The 25839-nt window shown below is 34.2% G+C and overlaps 1 protein-coding gene across 1 annotated transcript in view; it reads right to left on the bottom strand.

Moving 5' to 3' along the window:
- LOC125998229 (cytochrome c oxidase subunit 7C, mitochondrial) overlaps positions 1-25839 on the bottom strand; it is an 867002-nt gene that overhangs the window by 95972 nt on the left and 745191 nt on the right. The window lies entirely within an intron of this gene.

Genomic DNA, 25839 nt, shown 5'->3' with positions numbered 1-25839 from the left:
AAAAAAATGGAGTCTCAGGACTGGAGTAGAAGCATAGTAGTAGGGTGTTGCCTTGCACATGGCTGACCCAGGATGGACTTGAGTTTGATCCTCGGCATCTTACATTATTCTTGAGTCAAGAGCGATTTCTTTCTTCCTTTTATTATTATTTTTTTTTTGGTGTGGGGTGGTTGGGTTACACCCGGTGGCACTCTAAACTCAGGAATCACTTGGGGAACCATAAGGGTTGTCAGGAATCAAACCTGGATCCGTCCTGGGTTGGCACTATGCAAGGCAAACACCCTACAGCTGTGCTATCTCTCAAGCCCCAGGAGTGATTTCTGAATGTACAGCCAAGAGTAACCCCTGAGCGTCTCCAGGTGTGGTCCAACCCTGCACCCCCCAAGAAAAGGGAGTGTTTAGAAAATGTAAATACTGTTAAATTATAATCTAATCACATTTTAGTTAAAGTTGTAATTAATTTTAGGTGCTTTGATTCTTTTATATTAGCTAGGTTTTCTTATACTAGAAATATATGATCATTATAGCAAAAAAGAATATAGTAAAAAGAAAAAAGAAACGTTCAGATATTCTAGTTCACTGAAACATAGTAGACTATGAAATTAAGAAAACTGATTACTTAAATAAATAGACATTAGCATAGACTTTAATCACAATCAACATCAGTTACTTAGACAAAATATGAAAACAGGCATTTTTCAACCTTAAACAATACAGAAATTATTAATCAATTATAATAGTCTTTAACTCAAAGCTGGATTTAGAATCAGATTTATCCTTAAAAGATCTTTGCTATTATTACCAAAGTTGATTGGAGTAAAATAGATGAAACCTGTTACTTTAATACAAGTTATTGCAAATGATACTGTAAACTTTAAAACTTAAGCTGTCACAACTCAATGTGTTCAAAGATTCTTGATCTATCTCAGTCTTAGTAAAATAATTAATAAACAAACCATGTTTCATATTTTTTTACCTTTCACCTAGCAAGGTCATTATTGTACCACCTTCACTGGTTATAAGGGATATGAACAGAGCTGGTAAAGCACAGTTCATAAAAAAAAAATCAATAGTTCTCACTGGATCCACATAAATCATACTGTCCTGTGCAATAAGATGGTAACTGTGAGACTCACAGTTTAGTTTTGTTTATAAAACTTACAAAAAACTTGAGGTGATTTATTCTGAACAATTTATTTTATTAAGCAGTGACAAGAAATACAAGTGCCAGGTTTTTGTGATTGAAGATAAGTGACAGAATTATAAAATATAACTTGTATCTGATCAATGTTTTGTTCCAACGAATTACCATTTGATTCATTAGAATATCTAATCATGAAAATTACCTAGGGCAGAATAAGAGATCTTAATTCTCCTCTACAAAGACTCATTTTATTATTTAAGATATAAATTTTATGTTTGCCAATATTTCAATAAAATCTTGCTTTTTTAAATCAACTTCTTTGTCACCTTACCTGCAGTAGCACATAGCAATTTTTTTTTCTTAACCATGACTAGGTATTTCTAATCCTATATTTCATTTATTTTTTACTAACTCAGCTATTATACATTTTCCTTATTTTGTTGTCTAATTTACATGATTAATCTACCATGTCTTTTCTTATTCTTTATGGTCATAAATCTTCACGAGACTAATTTTGAACATAAATGTTATTAATGTTGCTATGAACTCATACTGGAGTGTCAAATATTTTTGACTCTCATATTTACATTGCAAATCTTACTTTACTCTCTTTTATCCATACTCCTAAACTGAAAAGTATTTTCTATTTTAATTTCACTCTTTTTAGAAAGTGTCATGCTTTTTATTGAATGCTTTTTTGTTTTGTTTTGTTTTGTTTTGTTTGTTTCATTTTGGTCACACCAGATGATGCTCAAGAATACTGAATAGTCTCAGCGCTCTTCTTGCACTTCTATTCTTACACAGGTCACTCTCTGTGATGTTGCAGGGCATATTCTGCACTTGAGACTGAACCCAGAGCTCCCAGCTTGTGAAAAATGAACTCATCATGTTGAGTTATTGTTCTGGCCCATCACTATTAAGTTACTATATTTATTATACTTAGAACCTTATATTTTTGTTCTTCCTCAATTCAACTCTTTATTCAAATACTATGCTAAAGTGTCATGTTTGGGGCTGAAGTGATAGCACAGTGTGTAGGCATTTGTCTTGTATGCTGCCAACTCTGGTTAGATCCTCCATATTCTTTATGGTCCCCTGAATCTACCAGAGGAAAATTTTGAGCACACATCCAGGAGTAACCCCTGCGCATTGCTGGATGTGGTTCAAAAACAAATAAACAAACAAATTAAATAAATAATATGTCATGGTTATAATAAAATGCCTCAATTCATTAATAATAGTCCTTCACCTATAATCTGCTAACAGGTGTGTGTTTCTTTTTATTAGGATGTAAAGCAAAATGTTAGCATGTGGATATTTAAAATATAAAAAATATGAGTTTTTAAGGTATAAAGATCAACACGTAAGTAAAACACTCCATGACATTGAGACTAAAGGCATCTTTAAGGAGAAAACAGCACTGTCCAAACATGTGGGAGCAGAGATAAACAGATGGGAATATGTTAAGTTGAGAAGCTTCTGCACCTCAAAGGAAATAGTGCTCAGGATACAAGAGCCATCCACTGACTGGGAGAAACTATTCACCAAATACACATAAGCCAAGGGACTAATATCCAAAATATACAAGGCAATGACGAAACTTTACAAGAAAAAAGAACATCTAATCCCATCATAAAATGGGGAAAAGATATGAACAGACACTTTGTCAAAGAAGAAATACAAGAAATGCAAGTCAAAACAACTATGAGGTACCTTCCCATGCCACAGAGATTGGTGCACATCACAACGAACGAGAACAAGCAATGCTGGTGGGGATATGTAGAGAAAGGAACTCTTTTTCACTGCTGGTGGGAATGTTGTTATTCCAACCTTTATGGAAAGCAATATGGAGATTTCTCAAAAACCTGGAAATTGAGTTCCCATATGATTCAGCTATACCAGTCCTAGGGATATACCCTAGGAACACAAAAATACAATACAAAAATCCCTTCCTCACACCTATATTCATTACAGTGCTATTTACAATAGCCATATTCTGAAAACAACCAAGATGCCCTTCAACAGATGAATGGCTAAAGAAACTGTGGTACATATACACAATGGAATATTATGCAGCAGTCAGAAGAGATGAAGTCATGAAATTTTCCTATACATGGTTGTACATGGAATCTATTATGCTGAGTGAAATAATCAGAGGAAGAGAGATAGACGCAGTATAGTCTCACTCATCTATGGGTTTTAAAAAAATGAAAGACATTTTTGCAATAGTTCTCAGAAACAAAAGAGAGGAGGGTTGGAAGGTCCAGCTCACTACATGAAGCTCACCACAAAGAGTGATGAATGCAGTTAGAGAAATAACTACATTGAGAATTATCCTAATAATGTGAATAAATGAGGAAAGTAGAAACTTGTCTAGAGTACAGGTGGGGGTGGGTTGGGGAGGAGGGAGATTTGGGACATTGATGGTGGGAATGTGGCACTGGTGAAGGGGGGTGTTCTTTACATGACTAAAACCCAACTACAACTATATTTGTACTCAAGGTGTTTAAATCAAGATATGAATTAAAAATAAAGACATGGGTTTTAATCCTGGCTCTAACATTTATCATTTGTGTGAATTAATATTCTGATGAAGTCCCCTGATTTGTTAAGTAAGATTGACAACAATTACCTATTAAATGTATACATACCGTAAAATGAGGTGAGTGTCAAGTACCTACTGCTGTGTGTCTTCCAGAGGAAGTTTGCAGAATAAAAGGTAATTATTATAAAATTTTATTTTATAACTCTAAGTTGACTTACTGCTGTTTTTATATCTTATTTTTGTAACTGACTTATTATTACCCCCAGTATAGGGACAGCATATTTTGTGTCTGCTTACATTTATTTGTTTGGAAAGAATATTAAAACTTACAAGAGAAACCTAGTGTAATTCCTTATGAATCTGTGTGAAGAGGTTAAATTTACGGGTTGTTTGTTCATTTGAAAAATAAAAGCAGTGATACCTCTAGAGAGATTGAAAGAATTAAAAATATGCTTACAAACAGACTTCCAAATAATATATTTGTTAAAAATGTAAAGTACTATTATGATAGTAATTAATGTTTTAAAATTTAATAGAGCTGTAAAATAAATGTTTTAATAATACTGAATCAAAAGAATCCGATTGATGTTCAAGACTATGTTGCGTCTTTTGAGATAAAGCAAATTGCTACACAAGAAAAATGTAATATTAATGCTCTTAATTTTAGTAAATAGAGTCAATTACTAGGTATTTTGAATATTTAAATTTTTTCCTACGGGCAGGTATGGTAGAGTGTGCAGTTCATTTAAAGCCAAGCTTTCCTGTTGCACAAACATTATCAACAAACTACTGCCATTATCTGTGACTTTTCTAATTAATGTCATATCTGTGGAGTGACTTGAAGCAGATAATCATGAGCTCTTTACATATGATCTATAACTTATGATTTTAGGACCCTATTCTACTTTAAGATATCATTAATTAATCATTAAAATATTTCTTTTGTTTGGTTCAAAAGCATTACATTAGGACAAGTCTTTATCCTTTTATGCTGATGAATTATTATACTCTCCATTTTCCAGTAACCTTAGCTAATTCCACAAAACAAAGAGTGAACTAATGAGAGTTTGGGAAATTGTTGGCATTATGGGAAAATACTTTGAATCTCTGTTTTCTTCTGTTATCATTTAGAAGTTATTATTATTTTTTTGCAGAGAAACACAAAAGCTCTAAGACAAAGCAATCAATAGTTTAAAACATCGTGGTGCCTCAATTCAAAATTAATATTTCTTGATCTGAAATCTACTTATTTATCAGAGACTAAATACAGTTAGTACTGTAATAATTTTTCTCTGCTTAGGTTTCCACCCTTGTTGCAATGTCTTACTCATTAAATATATCCTTAAAACATGTAGCTCTTGAAATTCTCACACATGCCATTTCATCTGGTTTTTCCTTTCACTTCATATTCTTAAGTGTTTCTTATCAATCAAGAGTTATCTTATTCGCAAGAGCTCAGCTCTTGAACATTATTTTTTCACGTAATGATTTTATGACTCAGTCTTTTTGTTTAGAAATGTATATTTATTTATTAGTAATGGCATTTGTCATAATGTTAGCTATTTTGATATTTTTATTTTTGAGCCATTTTCTAACTGTCTTTTTTATTTTTTAAAATACATATCATTAAATAAAGATATTACAAAATAAAAATTAAAAATAATTTGCTATATTTAATGGTTTCTTTTAACCTGTTTATACTCTTCATGAAGAAGCACCAAGAGTTCAGGGATTACACCAATCCTATTCACCATCTGTAGACACCAAGGAAGACCCTTATTTATCCTTGTTGCATTTTTCCTCCTTATGCTAATTTCCATAATTATAACAAATTATTCAAAGATCCATATAACAGTCTTTGTCAGTACTATCATATAGTTTTCTGTAGTAAAGAAAAAATGAAAAAACTTTGCAATAATTTCAAGAATGAACTGGTACCAAACTTCTAAGAATGGACTAGAACTCATTTTACTGCAGAGGGCAGTGCTGTCTAATGTGCACATAGCAATCCTTTGGCTCGCCAAGAATGCTATTTATTTCTCATTTGCTGTTGATTGATGGATGCTAGAAAATTCTTTCATTACTGTTTTATCAATGCATTATGCAATTGAATTTTAGGAATGACATTTCTTATAGGAAATATCGGGAATTTAGTCATGGATGCATTAGAGTGTTTCTTAAATTAACTGAATGGTCTTTTGGAAATGATTTTTTGAAAAATGTAGATAGTTTTATTTGGTGCTAACTTCTAACTTCACTTCTGTTAATCGCTCCTTTAAAAATGATTTTGGGATTTTATTAGATTTAGTAGGAAGTAATGCAACTGACAAATGGCCTATCTACTTTTCAGGAGGCTAAAATAGATTTCAAATCTAACAGTGCTTTCTCTCTTGCTTTTATTACTCATTTTCTGGCTTCTGGTTTTCTTTCTTTCTTCTACAATATACACTGTGCCAGATTAATATCTAAAAAGCATCTCATATCTGTTACTATTGTGAAAAATATTTTATGGTGATTTATTGTTTGGTTACTCTTACTTATTTTTTATGATGTTCCAAATATTGTTAACTAATACCTGTCCAGTTTTATTATTTTCTTTTTAAATATGAGTGGTTCACAAATTTGCATATCAACCATGCACAGGGGAATGCTAATCTCTTTGCTTTTTCAATTTTATGTGCTGGTGAAGCAAGGACTCAATATTATTCTAAATGCCTCTGTAATTATTTGAAAAGACTCCAGACTTAAACAGCACTATCTTTCTTTCATGTCTTTACTTGTATTAGAGCCAGTCAAATCTGGATCAGAAAAGGATTCTCTAAATATCTAAAAGAGAACCTAAAGACCTAGACTTCTGTCATTTCCTTGATCTCAGATTACTTAGTTGAGTATTGAGAAAATTTGGTTTTATTTTCTGACCTATACTATTGAATAAATTCCCTGATGTGAGGAAAGAGGTCTTATTCTTAAGAATAAGATTAGAGATGCTAACAGTGAGGGAAGGAGAGAAAATTGCCTTTCTTAATGTGTTCCATCCCTCTAATTGTTCTTTTCATTTATATTACCTCCTACCTTTAACAAGTTTTTAAGCAACATTTTATTAATACAAGATATTCAGAAGACATTGTTATCTTTTCAGGGGGCATTTGTTTTGAAAGTCTAGTGAAATTATAAAAGCTAAATATTTTATTTACTGATAATGGAAGACAGAGTATTAATGATCCAATGAAAAGTGATTTTTCTGGCTATTTTTTTATTCATTCTTTTTAAAGGTAAATTTTCTTTCTCTTTTGATGAACCACATCGTTAAAAGTTATTAAGTATAATACATTATATTTAAAGAATAATATCTGTCTAAATAATTTACACCTATCATTTCTTTGTCTATCTAAAATCCTATTAATTTCCCTGATTAAAATATTTTAAACAACTAAATATTTATACAACTAAATATCCCTTTTGTATAGCTGTTTCATTTTTCCCACTACAAAGGGAAGGACCACAATTATCACTCTCATCTGCTATACATTTCCAAAGGATTCTGTGCATTTTCAAGTCAATATTACTTTTTTACCTTTTAAATACACGTAGTATTGGGGCCGGAGAGATAGCATGGAGGTAAAGCGTTTGCCTTTCATGCAGAAGGTCATCGGTTCGAATCCCGGCGTCCCATATGGTCCCCTGTGCCTGCCAGGAGCAATTTCTGAGCATGGAGCCAGGAGTAACCCCTGAGCACTGCCGGGTGTGACCCAAAAACCACAAAAAAAAAAAATACACGTAGTATTGTACTTAATTTTTTATATATAATACAACTTGGATATGTCCTCATAGGACTATATAAAGCTTTCTTACTATTTTTAATATTTTTTGACCATACCCAGTGACCCCTACAGCAATAAAGAGAAGCACCACACAATAGTCTCAGTTCTGAAATCAAATAATGCTGGAGTGCAAAAAAAAAGATAAAGATAAGATAAAATAATATAAAATAAAAAGGAGACATTAACTTCAATATCTACACCAAAATAAGGACATCAAAAAAAAAACAATCATTCAATCAATAAATACATATGTAGAAAAATGATTATTTTGTGCTTTTTTTTCCCTTTTTTTTTCTTTCCCCCCTGCATAGGCACAGTAACTATTGGGGATATAATAGAGAGAATTCCCTTGGTCTAGGAGATACAGGGTTTCTCCATCCATAAAGTACACTGTCATGGGACTAACTATAGACTCCTTGCATGATCATTTACTCTCGCCTCGGTGCTTTTGTGGTGTATGGAAGACTTCTGCTTCGTCATGGATGGTAAAATCAGTCCTCTGTATCTAGAGATCTTGGTGACTGCAGCTCAAGGAATGGAGCTAGTGATGAAGGCTTTCTTTGTGGTTCTAGCAGTTCTGCTTCTTCAGTGTCGTTTTAATTCATCTTCTGTAGTTGGTGTTCTTGGTCATTATGTTGCTACTAGGATGGAGCCTGGGACAGAGTCTTTCATTATATTTTTGGAAGACCCGTTCAGTTGCGGTTGTCTCAGTCAGACCTCTGGAATTGGAGATCTTGTTTGTTGAACAGATTGTAGACCAAAAGCTAGGTTAGAACTTTCTGTTGTTGTTGTTGGTCCCGGGATGCGTACTGTCTAGTCCTGGTTGTAACAACCAGTCATCTGTATATAGCAATCTTAGTTTTTGCACAGATCAACTGGTGACATGTCTTCTCCCAACAATAATGACTTAGACACCAAGGCCTTATAAACCACAATATAATGCCCCTAACAATAAAGACACAGACCCTAAGGTTTTATAACCATATTAATACCATTCTAGGTATCTAGACATAAAAGGACATTATGAAATACCCTAGAAACACTCTAGATAACAACCAATTTAAAGTCAAGAATTCCAGCTTCTAGTCCTATATAACCTGGCTCATGAACACTGGGCATGCTTTGTTTGTTTTATTGCTTTTATTTTATTTTATTGCTTTTATTTTATGCTTTGTTGGTTTATTTTAATTATGTAGTCTTGTCCTTCGACTAGTCAATAACATTTGGGGTCTTGCCTAGAGTGAACAACAAAGATTATATCATCAGCATTGCTACCAAGGTCTCGTGGATATTCTGAGACATCCTCAATGTAGATGAAGACTTAAGGGAATGGAGCTCCAAATGTGGCCAGAGGTAACAAACTAGATACAGAATCACCTACCCTTGGGCTGGGGGGGGGTAGTGCAGGAACACCCCATCCCTTTCTAAGGTTGATAGAAAGATCTATTAAGACATTGGGCACTGGGAGATTTTTGAATCTCAGGCCTGAAGGCATTAAAATCCTCTGGAGAAGAGGCTAAGAAAACCTTGAGAAAGAAGGCCAAAGGTCTAGCTCTCTTTTATCACTCACAACTCAGGAATTCTTCAGCTTTTGGAATTTTGTTTTTGTTAAGGAGTCATCTATAAATAATAGACTACTACAGAAAGGAAAAAAATAGCCATTTTAAAACTCAAGGCAAGTGGTCTACAAGAACAGCTTTAATTTTTAGTGTTTTAGTGTTTACTGTTTTCTCTCCTCTCATGATGTTTTAAAAATTAAAAATTTGGTTAAAAAGTTTATAATTTACTGTGATTGGTTTTTTTAGACTATAAAGTTATTTAGTCTGCCCAGTCCATTAGAATGCATGATATTATTAAGGTAACTCAATTACATGTCAATTTCGTCACCAGATAACAAGCTTAATGTTGGTATTAAGGTAGCTTAAAATGTGAAATTCTCAATGAATCATGATACGTCTTCATAAATCCTATAAAATTCAATGGTACTTAATTGCCAATATTCAAAAGATGGGAAATTTATACAACTGATTAAAGGTCTTTAATTAGTATCATAAAGAACAATTTGGTCCTATTTAATATGATTGTGTCTAGCAATTTGTTTCCATATTGAAAGAGGGCAGTTTCAAATTTTCTTCTAGAGCCACAGTCCTGATTTAGGATGAGGATACAAGAAAAGGCATGCAAATAAAAGGTCAGAGCACAAAGAAAGAATGAACCTATTCAGTGCTTTGAGCTGGGTACATGCAGCAGTAGCATCACCAGTTGGAGGATGAATAGAAAAGAGAAGGCTAAAGAAAAGATCATAGATGTGTGTCTTATGCAAGGAAAATAATGTATGGGGTTATAAATGTTGGGATAAAGGAAGGGAATTCTCTGAAAGTGTAACTAGTGGTTGAAAATTGGAATAAAGACAAGATAATATATGGAGTTATAAATGTTGAGAAAAAGAAGGTAATTCTGTGAAAGTGTAACTAGTGGTTGAAAATGGGAATGAAGGCAAGTTACAGACTGAATATAACAGAATAAGCAGAAGGTTTGATTATGTGTACTAAGGAAAGAAACCATATAATGAAACAGAATCCCTCCATCAGGACAATCCCACAGAGGATGAGAGGCCCAGGGCCAGCTCTGATTCATTGTGCTGACCTGATCTTCACGTCTTTATATCAGCCAAGCCTGGTAACCCAGATGTGAGAGGTGTAGTATTAACACTTTTATTAATAAACCACCAGCACTGTCTTTGACTAGTACCCAGGAATTTCTGTATATCAACGTTTTTCAACCACTGTGCCATGAGATATTGTCTGGTATGCCATGAGAAAAATTCCAATTTCATCTGTAACAAGCAGCTTCAGCTCACAAATAGACCAATCGTTAGATTTATTATTTCATAATATTTATTATTTTATAGTAAAGTAATTATAAAATAATTTATTTGTGTTTATTTGATTTCTCTTCAAGAGAATTATTTTACATACAGTCAATATAAGCACAGAGTTAAATGTTTTTAACATTTTCTAATGGTGGTGTGTCTCGTGATTTTTTTTTCATGAAGAAAGTGTGCCTTTTCACAAAAAGGTTGAATAATGCTAAATAATGGGGTGTCCCAAATGGTTGAAAAAGACTGTAAATAATGGGGTGTTCCAAATGGAGAGTTCTCCAGTCTCTTACTTGGTTTATGCAAAGGAACAAGCCAAGTTTATTTGCTTATGTGGCAAAGTTCAAGAGAAAAAATTATTTCTCTGTAGATGACTGAATTAAATGAGTTTAGTGGACTTACCTTAAATCCAACTCCATTGAATAGCCCATATGAAAGTGTACTTACTGGTTTTAATAGAATGTTCATGAAGGAACTAAAATTTGTGCATGCTATTGCTAGTCTGACTAGAATAGTGGAGCTAGAATTTTACCAGGAAGAATTTAAGCTGAACAGAACATTTGGGGAAGTAATTAAGAGCCATATTTTATGTACTGTTATTAAGCATAGTGGGAATTCTGGACCTCCTCTTCCCACAATGCTACCTGTATAACATTAGAGCTGTTTCTGAGGAAGACTGGCTGCAAATGTTCAGGGAACAGGTATATTGCCATGATGTGTTGGTTTCTGTTGCTTAACTTCTGTGTCAGTATCCAGAAGAAGCATATTACTACTGCACTGTTCCCCAATGATAGAGAGGATGATTAACTGCTCTGGCCCTGATCATTTTAAATTATATTCTTCTATCTAATTGATATGATCTTTTTTAGATGGTGATAACTGTAAATTCAAACCAATCAATTGCCTGGAACTCCGTTAAGAGCGAAGGTAGCATGAGATCTCACCTCTTCTAATAAGTAGAGCTTACAGTAATTTTTCAGCCTGAAGAAGTTACAGAAGATGGACCTTCGCCCACACTCTCCTTAACAATTTCTAAGGTGATGAACTCTCTAGGGAAAATGTGAAGGTCAGCAGGAAATTTTTCCAGGGGAATAAGGGCAAATGGGGCCACCGGAACTCAACTTCCTAAAGCCACTAACATAAACTGAAAATTACACTGTACCTATCTCAGATGTTGGGGAAAGTGGAAAGAATTAACCAGACAATAACATTTAAAGAGGATGGGTGGTGGAAGGAAAGAAAGAGCAAAGATTGTGGCTTTCCCTGGTAATGTTAACAGTAAAAGAATTAGCACCAGATGTGAGAGGCATTTCTGTCTGATCCAATGCATGGAGGAAACAAACTTCACTGCCCTTTCTTCGGGTAACAGGATTCTAGGGCTCAATGTTATTGTCTTCTCCACTCCAATAGCTGTTAAAGTTGTAGGATTGAAGAAGATGCAGGAACTGCCTTGTTCCTCAAAATGGGGAGATGCCGGCCCAGATGAGAAGGACTTTCTGCAGATTCAGACTCAGCTCACAGATCCAGGGAAGAATGTAGATCATCCCTATGCTCCTGCAGATAGCAGTGACTACAAAATGACTGGATGGAAGGAACACCCCTATTTGCTGTGGAGTATATTTGGACTCTTGGCTTAACTGTGAATGGTGGGTTATTGGGTCAAACTATCACCATGGGGATCCCTCTATTAAACTTTGACTTACATGATTTGTTTGAGGTTTCTGGTTATGCTCCACTTATCTCACCCATTTTATTCAGGCTTGCAGAAGTGCAGTTAAAACACAAATAATTTGGGGGGAAACAAAAGATACTTGTGTTAAAGTCCCAGTATTCACCAATAGATAGGACAGGGAACATAAGGACCTCAAGGAGAGTCAAAGATTAGACTCATGTCTAAGAGAAGAGGAGGGAATGTGAAAACTGGAGCAGAAGGGACTCCATTTTGTCAACCCAAAGTTAAGTTTTCCTTTAAGGTTAACAAGGCAAAGTTTCATTTAAGGGCTAAGTATCTATCCCAACAATAATGACTCAAACACCAAGGCCCTATAAACTATAATATACCACCTTATATAACTAGCCATAAAAGGGTATGATGAAACACCCTAGAAACACTCTAGAGTCTAGACTCTAGACAATAGCCAATCAACTTACAAGTCAAAACTTCCTGCTTCTCGAGGCTGGAGTGACAGCAGAGTGGTAGGTCATTTGCCTTGCACACAGCTGACTTAAGACAGACCCGGGTTCAATTCCCAGCATATTATATGGTTCCTTGAGACTGCCAGAAGCGATTTCTGAAAAAAGGACTTCCTGCTTCTATCCTTATATAACCTGGTTGTGACCCCTGGGCGGGTTACCTTCTCCAGGAGGTAGCCCTTTGATAACGTTTTTTATGACTAAAGCTTTAACCAAAACTTTTATGGATATTTAAGTGCTCTTTCTTACTGGAACAGTAACATGGATTACTGAATGAAAAACCATTTGTCAAAATTTTTAATGTGTTGCTAAATCTGTAGACTAAATGTTCTATCTTTTATTTTTTTGTGGGGGTGGGGGGTTGGGTCACACCCGACAGTGCTCAGGGGCCACTCCTGGCTCCATGCTCAGAAATCGCTCCTGGAAGGCTCGGGGGACCATATGGTATGCCGGGATTTGAACCAATGACCTTCTGCATGAAAGGCAAACGGCTTACCTCCATGCTATCTCCAGCCCCTAAATGTTCTATCTTGTGTGTGTGTGTGTGTGTGTGTGTGTGTTTGTGTGTGTGTGTGTGTGTGTGTGTGTGTGTGTAGGAGGACACTCCTGGCAATGTTTAGAGTTTACTTCTGATTTTGTACTCAGGGATTAGAGGGGGAGGAGACTGATAGAAAATATAGGGTGGTGGGGAAATTAACATAGGTCAATTACATGCAAGACAAGCAGCTGACTTGTGTACTATCACTGTACTAATGAGATATCTATCCCTCCAGTCTCTAAATATTCTATTTTTATACTTAAGGTCATTGTACTAGTTTTTTTTATCTGTTCATGTCAAACTATCACAAACTCATATGTTTAAAGCAAAACCAGTTACACCTTCAAATTTTAACTCTCATTGTATAATACATAACATAGTCACAGATTCTAAATAGTACTTCTTGGACATCTTCAGGGAGTCATTCTGCCTGCCACACTCAATTATAATATGTGTGTCTCATTTAGAATTTTCCTTTTAATTTTCAGAGCTGATTGTGTTTTGTTTACTTAGTCAAAATTTTACTCTTTACATATGTGTTGATAATATATTTTTATTAGTGAATAGACTGAGATATTTTTTATTTTGAGAAAAATGGCAAATTCATCAGTGCTTAAGCATTATTTCCATCTTGGTTCTCTGGAGTCATTCATGGTAATGCTTGGAGGACCATACAATGCCTGAGATTGAACTTGGCCTACCACGTTCAAATCTGCATTCTAGCTATTTGAGCTATCTCTCTTTCTTTATAAGTAAGGGAAATTATTTTGCTATATTTTCTCTGGTTATTGTCACATTTATATTTACTATTTTAGCCTACATGAAGTTGCCTTAGTTAGATGTTTTGCATGACCTTCCCATTGTCTTAAATGTGATGTTCATATTTGAGGCTTTTATAATATCCACCTATGTCTAATGATTCCTTAAATTTTAAGCAGGCTTTTTCATGTGTGCTTGTCTCAAAGGGAAGAAGAATCACAAAATAATTATGTGATTGTAAAAAGATTACAAGATTAAAGGATTTACTTTCCTAAATTTGCATAATGTATAATAAATCACTAAGTATTTGAGTATGAAAATTAATTTATTTGGGGGGTTTTCTTAAGCAGTGCTCTGCTGATATGCTGTCAATTGGGCCTGTGGTTTAATGCTTAGACCCAAGGATTCAAGACTGTTAGTGATGACCAGACCTTCTAGTGTGCTTGGGAACCTCCAGGGACTCCCAGCTACCCTGGGTGGTTCAAATATAATACTTTTTGAACAATCTTCTCAGTGCCCTCAATATGAGAATTTTCTTTACCTCATAATATATGCTATATATAAAGCATGGATTGTAAAATTATTTCCAAATTCAGCAATATGAGCTCTACCAAACTATTTGCCAATAATAATTTGCCAATAATCTATATATGTATAATATATACTTTTTTTTTCTTTTTTTTTCTTTTTTCTTTTTTTTATTTTATTGAAAGAATATTTTCTATTATATATTATGACAATTTCTTTTTTTTTCCAGTTAATCCTAAATTGTAGTGCATCTTTTATACTTTTTCTTTTTTTTTTTTAACACCACCCATCACCAGTGCAACATTCCCATCACCAATGTCCCAAGTCTCCCTCCTCCCCACCCGACCCCCCGCCTGTACTCTAAACAGGTTCTCAATTTCCCTCATACATTCTCATTATTAGGACAGTTCAAAATGTAGTTATTTATCCAACTAAACTCATCACTCTTTGTGATGAGCTTCCTGAGGTGAGCTGGAACTTCCAGCTCTTTTCTCTTTTGTGTCTGAAAGTTATTGTTGCAAGAATGTCTTTCATTTTTCTTAAAACCCATAAATGTGTGAGACCATTCTGCGTTTTTCTCTCTCTCTCTGACTTATTTCACTCAGCATAATAGATTCCGTGTACATCCATGTATAGGAAAATTTCATGACTTCATCTCTCCTGACAGCTGCATAATATTCCATTGTGTATATGTACCACAGTTTCTTTAGCCATTCGTCTGTTGAAGGGCATCTTGGTTGTTTCCAGAGTCTTGCTATGGTAAATAGTGCTGCAATGAATATAGGTGTAAGGAAGGGGTTTTTGTATTGTATTTTTGTGTTCCTAGGGTATATTCCTAGGAGTGGTATAGCTGGATCGTATGGGAGCTCGATTTCCAGTTTTTGGAGGAATCTCCATATCGCTTTCCATAAAGGTTGAACTAGACGGCATTCCCACCAGCAGTGGATAAGAGTTCCTTTCTCCCCACATCCCCGCCAACACTGTTTATTCTCATTCTTTGTGATGTGTGCCATTCTCTGTGGTGTGAGGTGGTATCTCATCGTTGTTTTGATTTGCATCTCCCTGATGATTAGTGATGTGGAGCACTTTTTCATGTGTCTTTTGGCCATCTGTATTTCTTCTTTGTCAAAGTGTCTGTTCATTTCTTCTCCCCATTTTTTGATGGGATTAGATGTTTTTTTCTTGTAAAGTTCTGTCAGTGCCTTGTATATTTTGGAGATTAGCCCCTTATCTGATGGGTATTGGGTGAATAGTTTCTCCCACTCAGTGGGTGGCTCTTGTATCTTGGGCACTATTTCCTTTGAGGTGCAGAAGCTTCTCAGCTTAATATGTTCCCATCTGTTAATTTCTGCTTTCACTTGCTTGGAGAGTGCAGTTTCTTCCTTGAAGATGCCTTTAGCCTCAATGTCCTGGAGTGTTTTACCTACGTATTGTTCTATATAACTTATGGTTTTGGGGCTGATATCGAGGTCTTTAATCCATTTGGATTTTACCTTCGTACATGATGTTAGCTGGGGGTCTAAGTTCAATTTTTTGCAAGTGGCTACCCAGTTTTGCCAACACCACTTGTTGAAGAGGCTTTCTTTGTTCCATTTAGGATTTTTTGCTCCTTTATCAAAAATTAGATGATTGTATGTCTGGGGAACATTCTCTGAGTATTCCAGCTTATTCCACTGATCTGAGGGCCTGTCTTTATTCCAATACCATGCTGTTTTGATAACTATTGCTTTGTAGTAAAGTTTAAAGTTGGGGAAAGTAATTCCTCCCATATTCTTTTTCCCAATGATTGCTTTAGCTATTCGAGGGTGTTTATTGTTCCAAATAAATTTCAAAAGTGCCTGGTCCACTTCTTTGAAGAATGTCATGGGTATCTTTAGGGGGATCGCATTAAATCTGTACAGTGCTTTGGGGAGTATTGCCATTTTAATGATGTTAATCCTGCCAATCCATGAGCAGGGTATATGCTTCCATTTCCGCGTGTCCTCTCTTATTTCTTGGAGCAGAGTTTTATAGTTTTCCTTGTATAGGTCCTTCACATTTTTAGTCAAGTTGATTCCAAGATATTTGAGTTTGTGTGACACTATAGTGAATGGAGTTGTTTTCTTAATGTCCATTTCTTCCTTATTAGTATTGGTGTATAGGAAGGCCATTGATTTTTGTGTGTTAATTTTGTAGCCTGCCACCTTGCTATATGAGTCTATTGTTTCTAGAAGCTTTTTGATAGAGTCTTTGGGGTTTTCTAAGTAGAGTATCATGTCATCTGCAAACAGTGAGAGCTTGACTTCTTCCTTTCCTATCTGGATTCCCTTGATATCCTTTTCTTGCCTAATCGCTATAGCGAGTACTTCCAGTGCTATGTTGAATAGGAGTGGTGAGAGAGGACAGCCTTGTCTTGTGCCAGAATTTAGAGGAAAGGCTTTCAGTTTTTCTCCATTGAGGACAATATTTGCCTCTGGCTTGTGGTAGATGGCCTTAACTATATTGAGAAAGGTTCCCTCCATTCCCATCTTGCTGAGAGTTTTGATCAAGAATGGGTGTTGGACCTTGTCAAATGCTTTCTCTGCGTCGATTGATATGATCATGTGATTTTTATTTTTCTTGCTGTTGATGTTGTGTATTATGTTGATATATTTACGGATGTTAAACCAGCCTTGCATTCCTGGAATGAAACCTACTTGATCGTAGTGGATGATCTTCTTAATGAGGCATTGAATCCTATTTGCCAGGATTTTGTTGAAGATCTTTGCATCTGCATTCATCAGCGATATTGGTCTGTAATTTTCTTTTTTCGTAGCATCTCTGTCTGGTTTAGGTATCAAGGTAATGTTGGCTTCATAAAAGCTATTTGGAAGTTTTCCTGTTTTTTCAATTTCATGAAAGAATCTTGCCAGGATTGGTAGTAGTTCCTCTTGAAAGGTTTGAAAGAATTCATTAGTAAATCCATCTGGGCCTGGGCTTTTGTTTTTGGGCAGACATTTGATTACTTTCTTAATTTCCTCAATAGTAATGGGTGTGTTTAGATATGCTATATCCTCTTCATTCAATCGTGGAAGATTATAAGATTCCAAAAATTTATCCATTTCTTCCAGGTTTTCATTTTTAGTGGCATAGAGTTTCTCAAAGTAGTTTCTGATTACCCTTTGAATCTCTACCATATCAGTAGTGATCTCTCCTTTTTCATTCCTAATACGAGTTATCAAGTTTCTCTCTCTTTCTTTTTTTGTTAGTTTTGCCAGTGGTCTATCAATCTTGTTTATTTTTTCAAAGAACCAACTTCTGCTTTTGTTGATCTTTTGGATGGTTTTTCTGGTTTCCACTTCATTGATTTCTGCTCTCAGCTTTGTTATTTCCTTCTGCCTCCCTATTTTTGGATCCTTTTGTTGAGCACTTTCTAATTCTATGAGCTGCGTCATTAAGCTATTCAGGTATGCCCCTTCTTCCTTCCTGATGTGTGCTTGCAAAGCTATAAATTTTCCTCTCAGTACTGCTTTTGCTGTGTCCCATAGGTTCTGATAAATTGTGTCTCCATTGTCATTTGTTTTCAGGAAGGTTTTGATTTCCTCTTTGATTTCATCTCGGACCCACTGATTATTCAGTATGAGGCTATTTAACTTCCAGGTGTTAAAATTTTTCTTCTGTGTCCCTTTGTAGTTTATATATAATTTCAGGGCTTTGTGGTCAGCAAAGGCAGCCTGCAAAATTTCTATCCTCTTGATATTATGGAGATATGTTTTGTGTGCTAACATGTAGTCTATCCTAGAGAATGTCCCATGTACATTAGAGAAAAATGTGTATCCAGGCTTCTGGGGGTGGAGTGTCCTGTATATATCTACTAGGCCTCTTACTTCCATTTCTCTCCTCAGGTCTAGTATATATAATATATACTATATATTATAAATATATTATATATATATATAATATATTATATACTATATAATATATACTTTTAATATATACTTTCTTAAGCAAAATAAATCAAATGGAGAAATTATATCAAAGCTCCTGAATACTGGAAAAAATTAAAGAGCCTAAAATGTTCTCTATTTAAAATGAATTTTCTTATGGCATTGCATTTCAATAGCACAAGTGCTCTTTCAACCAAAATTCATACAGTAATTAATCGTTCTTAAAGTTGTTATAAATAAACAAAACAATCAAAACCATCTTTCATAGACTTATTTGTGATTGTGTGGCACTCATAATTATGTTGTGATTTTTCCCTATACACTATAACATTAGGAACCGGTAGTGCTTCAGTTGTTTAAAGTGTATCTTGTTATTTTCAATGAAAAAGAAGTGTACTGAGAGTAGCTGGCAGCTTGACAAAAGCAGGTCACTTTAACAGTTGAACCCATATCTGATTATCCTGCTGGTGGCAAAAGAGATTAAACTCAAGCCATTTGGATAAAACTGAGATGTGTTCCATATCCTGGGGATTCAGTCTGTTTAATTTGAAGTTTATGAGAGGTGATTCTATCCAATCTTTTTACTTTTCTTGGGCTTCAGATAGTTTGGGTTTGAAAGAAAATTGAGAAAATATTGGAATTCATGAAGCTACTGATTTCTTATTTCTGAATAATTATATACTTAGTACATTATTAGTATAAACAGTGAATCGAAATCAAGATCATATTACTGATAAATACTTCTTTAGTCAATGAAGATAATATGTATATATTTGATCAATTGCCTTATTTTCTATAATTCTGCATTGCTATAAATGAATTGATTATGAATATTCATAAGCTTGTGGAAACCCATTATAGAAAATGAAAAATTTAAATGAACAAAATTGTTCTTTCATAATGATTTTAATGTAAATACTATTGAAGAGAAAGACAAATTAGATAATAAAGATATAAAAATGCACTTTGGAAAGATTTTTCTTATTTCTTTGTTTGATATGTACTATACTTAGAAGCCTGGTCTGAGGTACTTTTGCTGCTTATTCCTGAGAGCATCCATGCTATAATGTGGTGGTGCTTATGGGACCAGTTTGTGCTCAGGATATAAAAGGAATGGATATAAAATAATGAATAACATTATATTCATCATTATAATGAAAACAATAAAGAAAAGAATCAGTGATTTTAAAGGTAGAACCATTATATTCTTTAGTTCAGGGTTATAAAAATATCACAGGCTGGATGACCTGAACAACAAATATGTATTTAGGGTTTGTGTTTGTACACAAAAGTCCAGTCACTATGGAGAGAATTGGTTCTAGATCTCCAGCAGATAATAAACTCTATGAATCTTCAATCTCTTTCTAAAGTGGCCTGGAACTTACCTATAATTTGTAAATGTCATTCCCAATTCTTTAAATTATTTCTAGTTTATCTATACCTCATACAATGTATAAAGTATAAGATAGTTGTAGAATGGTATTTTTGAAAATAATGACAGAAGTGCTTGTATATATTAAATACAGATACAGAGCACTAATTATCTAACCCAATAGTGTATATTTTTGTCAGAGTTAAATCTGCAGATTCAGAATCTTCAGATATGGAGGGCTGACTCTTCACCCATGAGCATTTCCCACCACTAGTGTCTGTACTTCCTTCCTTCCCCTGAATGTTAATATATAAAATATAAAATATTTAAAAATTAAAATAATGTATTTTATTGTACAGTGGCAAGATTTTTGTGTTATACTTTATGTTGTAAAATATTGATTCTAATTTGACTGTGAAATTAAAATTAATTTTAAAACTACCCCAAACTGAAAACAGCTTAAAATTTTTCAACTGGTAAATGTATTATCATATTGTGCAAAATCCTACCCAGGAATTATATTGAATAAGCTATTGATACCTTGATGAATGATAAAAGAAATCATAATAATGCAAGTCTTGAAATAATTGTACTGAAGTATTGAATTATGCAATATTCTTGTAAAAGTATTCACAATAGTTGTCAGTGAATTTAAATTTTCTATTGATAAATAAATGGATAAAAATGTGGTCTATATATAAATTTAAACATTACTCAGTCCTTTTTTTTAGAATTTTTGGGCCACACCTGGATCTGTGCTCAGAAATTACTCCTGACAGGTTCAGGGAACCATAATGGGATGTGCAGGTATTGAACCAGGGTTAGCAGTATAAGAGGCAAATGCCCTACCCACTATGCCTCACATGGTCCACATTACTCAGTTTCAACAAAGAAGAAATAGCTCACATTTGTGACAAAGTTAATAAACCTGGATGATGTTATCTAACTTAGATAAATAATAACTCAAATTCTGCAGGTTTACACTTACATGAAGTTCTACAATAAAAACAGAAATTATGATTGTTAGAAGCTAGCAGATAGGTACAAATGAAAGATGATCTAATGAATGTACAAGTTCAGCTGTACTAGATAAATATGTTTTGGAGTGTATGTTAAAAATAGTTTTAGTTTGACATCTTGCCTAGAGAAATATATATAGAATGAACTTCAAAGATTTTTAGGAGAGGTTTTGTTTTTCCATTTTATTTAAACACCATGATTACAAAGTTATTCATGATTGAGTTTTTATCTTTTAATGTAACCTACTCTTCACCCATGAGCATTTCCCACCTCTAGTGTCCTCAGTTCCTTCCTTCCCCTGCCTCCCATGGGGCAAGCATTTAACTCCTTTCTCGTTCTTCCTTTATTTTTCTTTTTAGACATTGCGCTTTGCACTATTGTTAATGGAGGGGTTTTGTACATACATATCATGTTAAGGATAATGAATTTTATATCCTGTGTTATAACACAAACTAAAAAAGCAAAGGAACATAAAACATTTTTGTAGGCTTGGGTGTATCTTTATTATAGTGATGCTATCACTTATGCTTTCAGATCTATAAATTGTGTACATTAAACATGTGCTGGTTGTTTGTGATTTGGGGCCACACCCAGTGTGCTCTGGGTTTGTTTACTGCTGGCTCTGCATTCAGGGATCACACCTAGCAGGGTTGGGAAGCCATACTGAATCCCAGGAATTGAACCAGGTTGAGCAAATAGAAGGCAAGCACCCTTTCTGCTGTACTATGCTTACTATGCCCTGTAACTCTTGTAAATTAATATTAAAAGAAAAATGAAATTATGACAGAAAATACCAGCGCTGTCAGGGATAATAATAAAAGGAGTGAGGACAAGGAATAGCACACATTTTGTAGATTCTGTATAGATTGTTGTATTATACCAATTCATGCATGTTAAAGTTTTATAACTTGACATAAAACGCTAGAGTAGGGGCCGGAGAGATAACATGGAGGTAGGGCGTTTGCTTTTCATGCAGAAGGACGGTGGTTCTAATCCCGACATCTCATATGGTCCCCCGTGCCTGCCAGGGGTGATTTCTGAGCATAGAGTCAGGAGCTGAGCGTGTGTGACCCCTCCCCCAAAAAAGGTAGGGTAGATTAAAAACAGATTATGAAAATTATGTACTTTTTTTTTATTTTTTAGTTTTGGTTTTTCGCCACACCCAGTGACGCTCAGAGGTTACTCCTGGCTCTGTGCTCAAAAATTGCTCCTGGCTATGTACATTTTATTATAGAAACACAGGACGACAAATGATCCTAACATTACCTCAAAATAATATCTTGGAAATAAAAGCTGATACATTTGCAATTAGTATAATGTTACATGTCTCCCTTGCTTGCATAAATGTTTCTAAGTAAGCATCACTGCATTTTAAAGAATCACATATTTTTTATGGAATCACATATTTAGATTAGATTGGAATCTTTCAAATGCATATTTATATATGAATTTCTGGCTTATGAAATAATGGGGAAATGTTGGAAGAATACGTAGAAATAAATTTTAAAGTGAATGTGTACACAGAGTAGTAATTGAAGAAGAACCCCAAGACTCAAAAGACTTCTAAATGTAAGTAGTGAAAGCTCTTTAAATTCTCAAAGGTTTGTGTGATGGATCTTTCAAGGTAACAGATAAGCATCTGTACCTCTGAAATATGTCTCTCTTTGGACTTGGAATAAAGGAAATGTTTTTCTTTGGTCTTGTTATAAAATGGGATAAAATGATATTACGCATTCCTTTCCTTCTCGTAACACAACTCCTTTGTGTTATATATTTTTTTCATCAGCTAGATATTGCCTTTCTAGAAATGACTAGGGAATCCTGCTATGTTATCATTCAAATATTTTTGAGACACCTGCTTGGAAATAAGAATGTGCTATCCCCTCCAGGTTATGTATGCAAAAATTCTTGTAAAAATGTTGAACTAAAAACCTTTAGGTCGAAGTGAATTATGCAAACATTCTTTAACTTTCTTTGAGAATTTGTCTATTGCTGTGTTTGATTAAAACAAATATTCCTCCCTCCTTCCCTACCTAAGCCACTGATTATTTGTCAAAGGCTAGCTATTCCAAAGAGAGAAATGCTCTGAGTAGCATTTAACCTGCAGATATACTTTTCTTGATGACCTGAGACTTCAGACTGAACACATAACATACTTTAATAATTTTCTATCACTTTCTTGTATTGATATGATTTATTTTGTAGGTGATTATGCTTTATCATATACATTTTAGTTGTCGTTTTTGCATAATGCATTTTTTCTTGTATACATTCCTCCTTTCCATCACTCTATTTTTAGACAATTAACTTTCCCCGTTAAGACCATTTTTCTTCCATGAGATGTGATGTGTTTTCTTTTAATTCATCAGTATTGTATCTTAGACAATATTTTATAACAAAACTGCTATAACTGCTACTAAGAAACTGAAAGCAGAGGTTAGAGCAGGTAGCACAGTGGGTAGAGTTTGCCTTGCAGGAGACTGACTCAGGCTCGAATCCTGGCAACGCATATGGTGCCCTGAGCCTTTCATAAGTAATTTATGAGCTCAGAGCCACAGAAAATTTTGAACACAGAGCTATAAGTTACTCCAGAGACTGGCAGGTGTGAATAATAATAATAATAATAATAATAATAATAATAGCACCAAAAACAAACCATATAACAAAAACAAAATCCTAAAAATAGAGTGTCAGAGAGATAAAATAGCAAGAAGGTCATTTGCCATGCAGGTAGATGGCCTACGTTAAATTCCCAGAACCTCCTATGGTCTCTATATCCTTCAGGAATGCACTAAATGTGTTGCCCATAACAACAACAACAACACTAAAAATCTAATGATAATGTTATCAGTATAATCATAGTGAGACAATTTATACCTTTTGAAGAGGGCCTTTATATCTAATGTAAACACATAGAAAAACTTTTGACATTTGAAACCAAAGCACAGTGACATTTTTGTTTGAAAATTATTAAGAACTTTTGGGATTATTTTTCCTCGAACAATAAAACTAAATTCTCCTGTGGGCATTTCTTTCCTATAAGATCAAAAATTTGCTGGAAATTTATCAGACTCTTTTGAGAATATTGCTTCTGAGGAAAAAGGTTCCATTATGAATGTAACCCATTAATCAATCCAGTTATCAATTTATAGAATGCTAGACCTTTTTTGAGTAAAAGTTCTGAATAAAGTTGATAAGATTTTAATTTAGTTTTGACTTTTTAAGAATTAAACATATTTTGTCCATGATCAATGAATGACACTGCAATTTCTAGCTATTACTCTGACAAGTCTTAAGGCAGACTGCAATTTCCTGTGAAATATAGTTATCTTGGAGTAGAACTATATATATAGAGTCAATCTGAAATCAAGAATAGTGAAGCTGATACAGGACTTTTTTCTTTGCCTTCCCCTTCCCCACATTCTTCCATATTCCCAACAAGAATATTTTTTTCCTTTTAAGAAAACTTTTTCCTGTTCACATTTTGTGCTATTTAAATTTTATAGATAAAGATCAAAAGCATGCTGTGAGTAAGGAAGAGCAGAGTTCTGCTGTGCTGAACATTTGAAAATGTTTCTGGCAAACAGTGGAAAGATAAATAAATAGAGAGATGCAGAAAAATTGGAGTTCAGAAATGCACAGGGAAAGATAAGTATGTGCAAATAAAACAGGAAAGAGATAGAGGGAGAAAAATCTATTAGCATAAGGTTTAGGTATTTAGCAGTGAAAATCATTTTAGCAAACACACAGATTAAGTAATGTTTGTCTAAGATGCTACCTAATAGTATCACAGGAGAGCTTAATCACCACTGTTCTCTCAAGAACAGGGTCTTGCAGCATTTAATTACACTTAGAATTATTAAGACAGCTATAAATCCAGTTACCTAGTGAAATCAATCACCACGAATAAATCTGTAGCAAAATTTCTTTTATTAATAGAAACAGGGACCAGAATAGCATCTGAAAAGATGGGGTAGTTTGATGGTGTTTTATCCTTCTTCCTGTTAATTAGTTTGTCTGTGCCACACAAAATAGATGATTTATACTAGGGAACTCCTCAGTACACATGGCATCAAAAGTAGAGAATTAAGACATTCCATTACCTTGCTTTACAGGGAGACTGTGCACATGTAATTTAATCATATTCTTTAAGTCAGGTTTTGGAGTATAGAACTAGTCAAGTAAATTTCACAGCAAAATCAGGTTGCATTTGTTATTACAAGAATAACCTGTAATAGCAGTGTCCAGAGTGTCCACTTTAATAAAGACATTGATCTTATTTTCTGCTTCTTTGACCTTCAGAATGGCTTTGATGCCTATTTTCTAAACTAGGTACTCAAAGTTCATTCAGTAAATTCCTTAAATTGTATCTTAAAATATTTTTTATGGCCAGAGATCAGGAGCTAAATTCTATTACTATTAAAAATCCTCTCTGTCAGAATTATTAAATTTCTTTAAGGAAGCTTTTATACTACTTTTAGTATATGCTATTTTCTTAATCCAAACAGGCTCACTGGTTACAATAGTTGGTTGGAAACATTTCTGAATAAAAAACTCTGAAAAACCCTTTCCGAATCAGAATTACTAAATCTCTTTGAGGAAGGGTGAATTCTAGGATCTACTAAGAGAAGAACAAAAGAAATGTGACTGAGCTTTCCCCTGCTCTCAAGGTTGCAGGTTGGCTTATAGCTTCTATTTATAAAATAGGTGTTCTTGGTTTCAATTCCTATCTGCAGGTTAGTTCATTTTCTTTTATTTAAAAATGAAGAAGAAAATATTTTTATTATTATTAATTATATAGAACATTGTTTATATGTGTAATTTATTCGTTTCTAAGAAATTTAAAAATAGTTGAATGCATACATTTAAATTTAAAGTATTTGAAGAATTTAAAATATATATTTGTAGGGAACAGAGAGATGGTGCAGCGGTAGGGCATTTGCCTTGCAAGCGGCTGACCTAGGACAGAACTCGGTTCAATTCCCGGTGTCCTATATGGTTCCCCAAAGCCAAGAGCAATTTCTGAAGTCATAGCCAAGAGTAATCCTGAGCATAACTGGGTGTGTCCCAAAACAAAAAAAATATATACTTATATATTTTTATATTTTATGTTAAACACATATTTATATGGAATTA

This window comes from Suncus etruscus, chromosome 2, assembly GCF_024139225.1.
Source record: "Suncus etruscus isolate mSunEtr1 chromosome 2, mSunEtr1.pri.cur, whole genome shotgun sequence".
Taxonomy (NCBI): domain Eukaryota; kingdom Metazoa; phylum Chordata; class Mammalia; order Eulipotyphla; family Soricidae; genus Suncus; species Suncus etruscus.
This window is presented reverse-complemented; position numbering and strand designations above follow the sequence as displayed.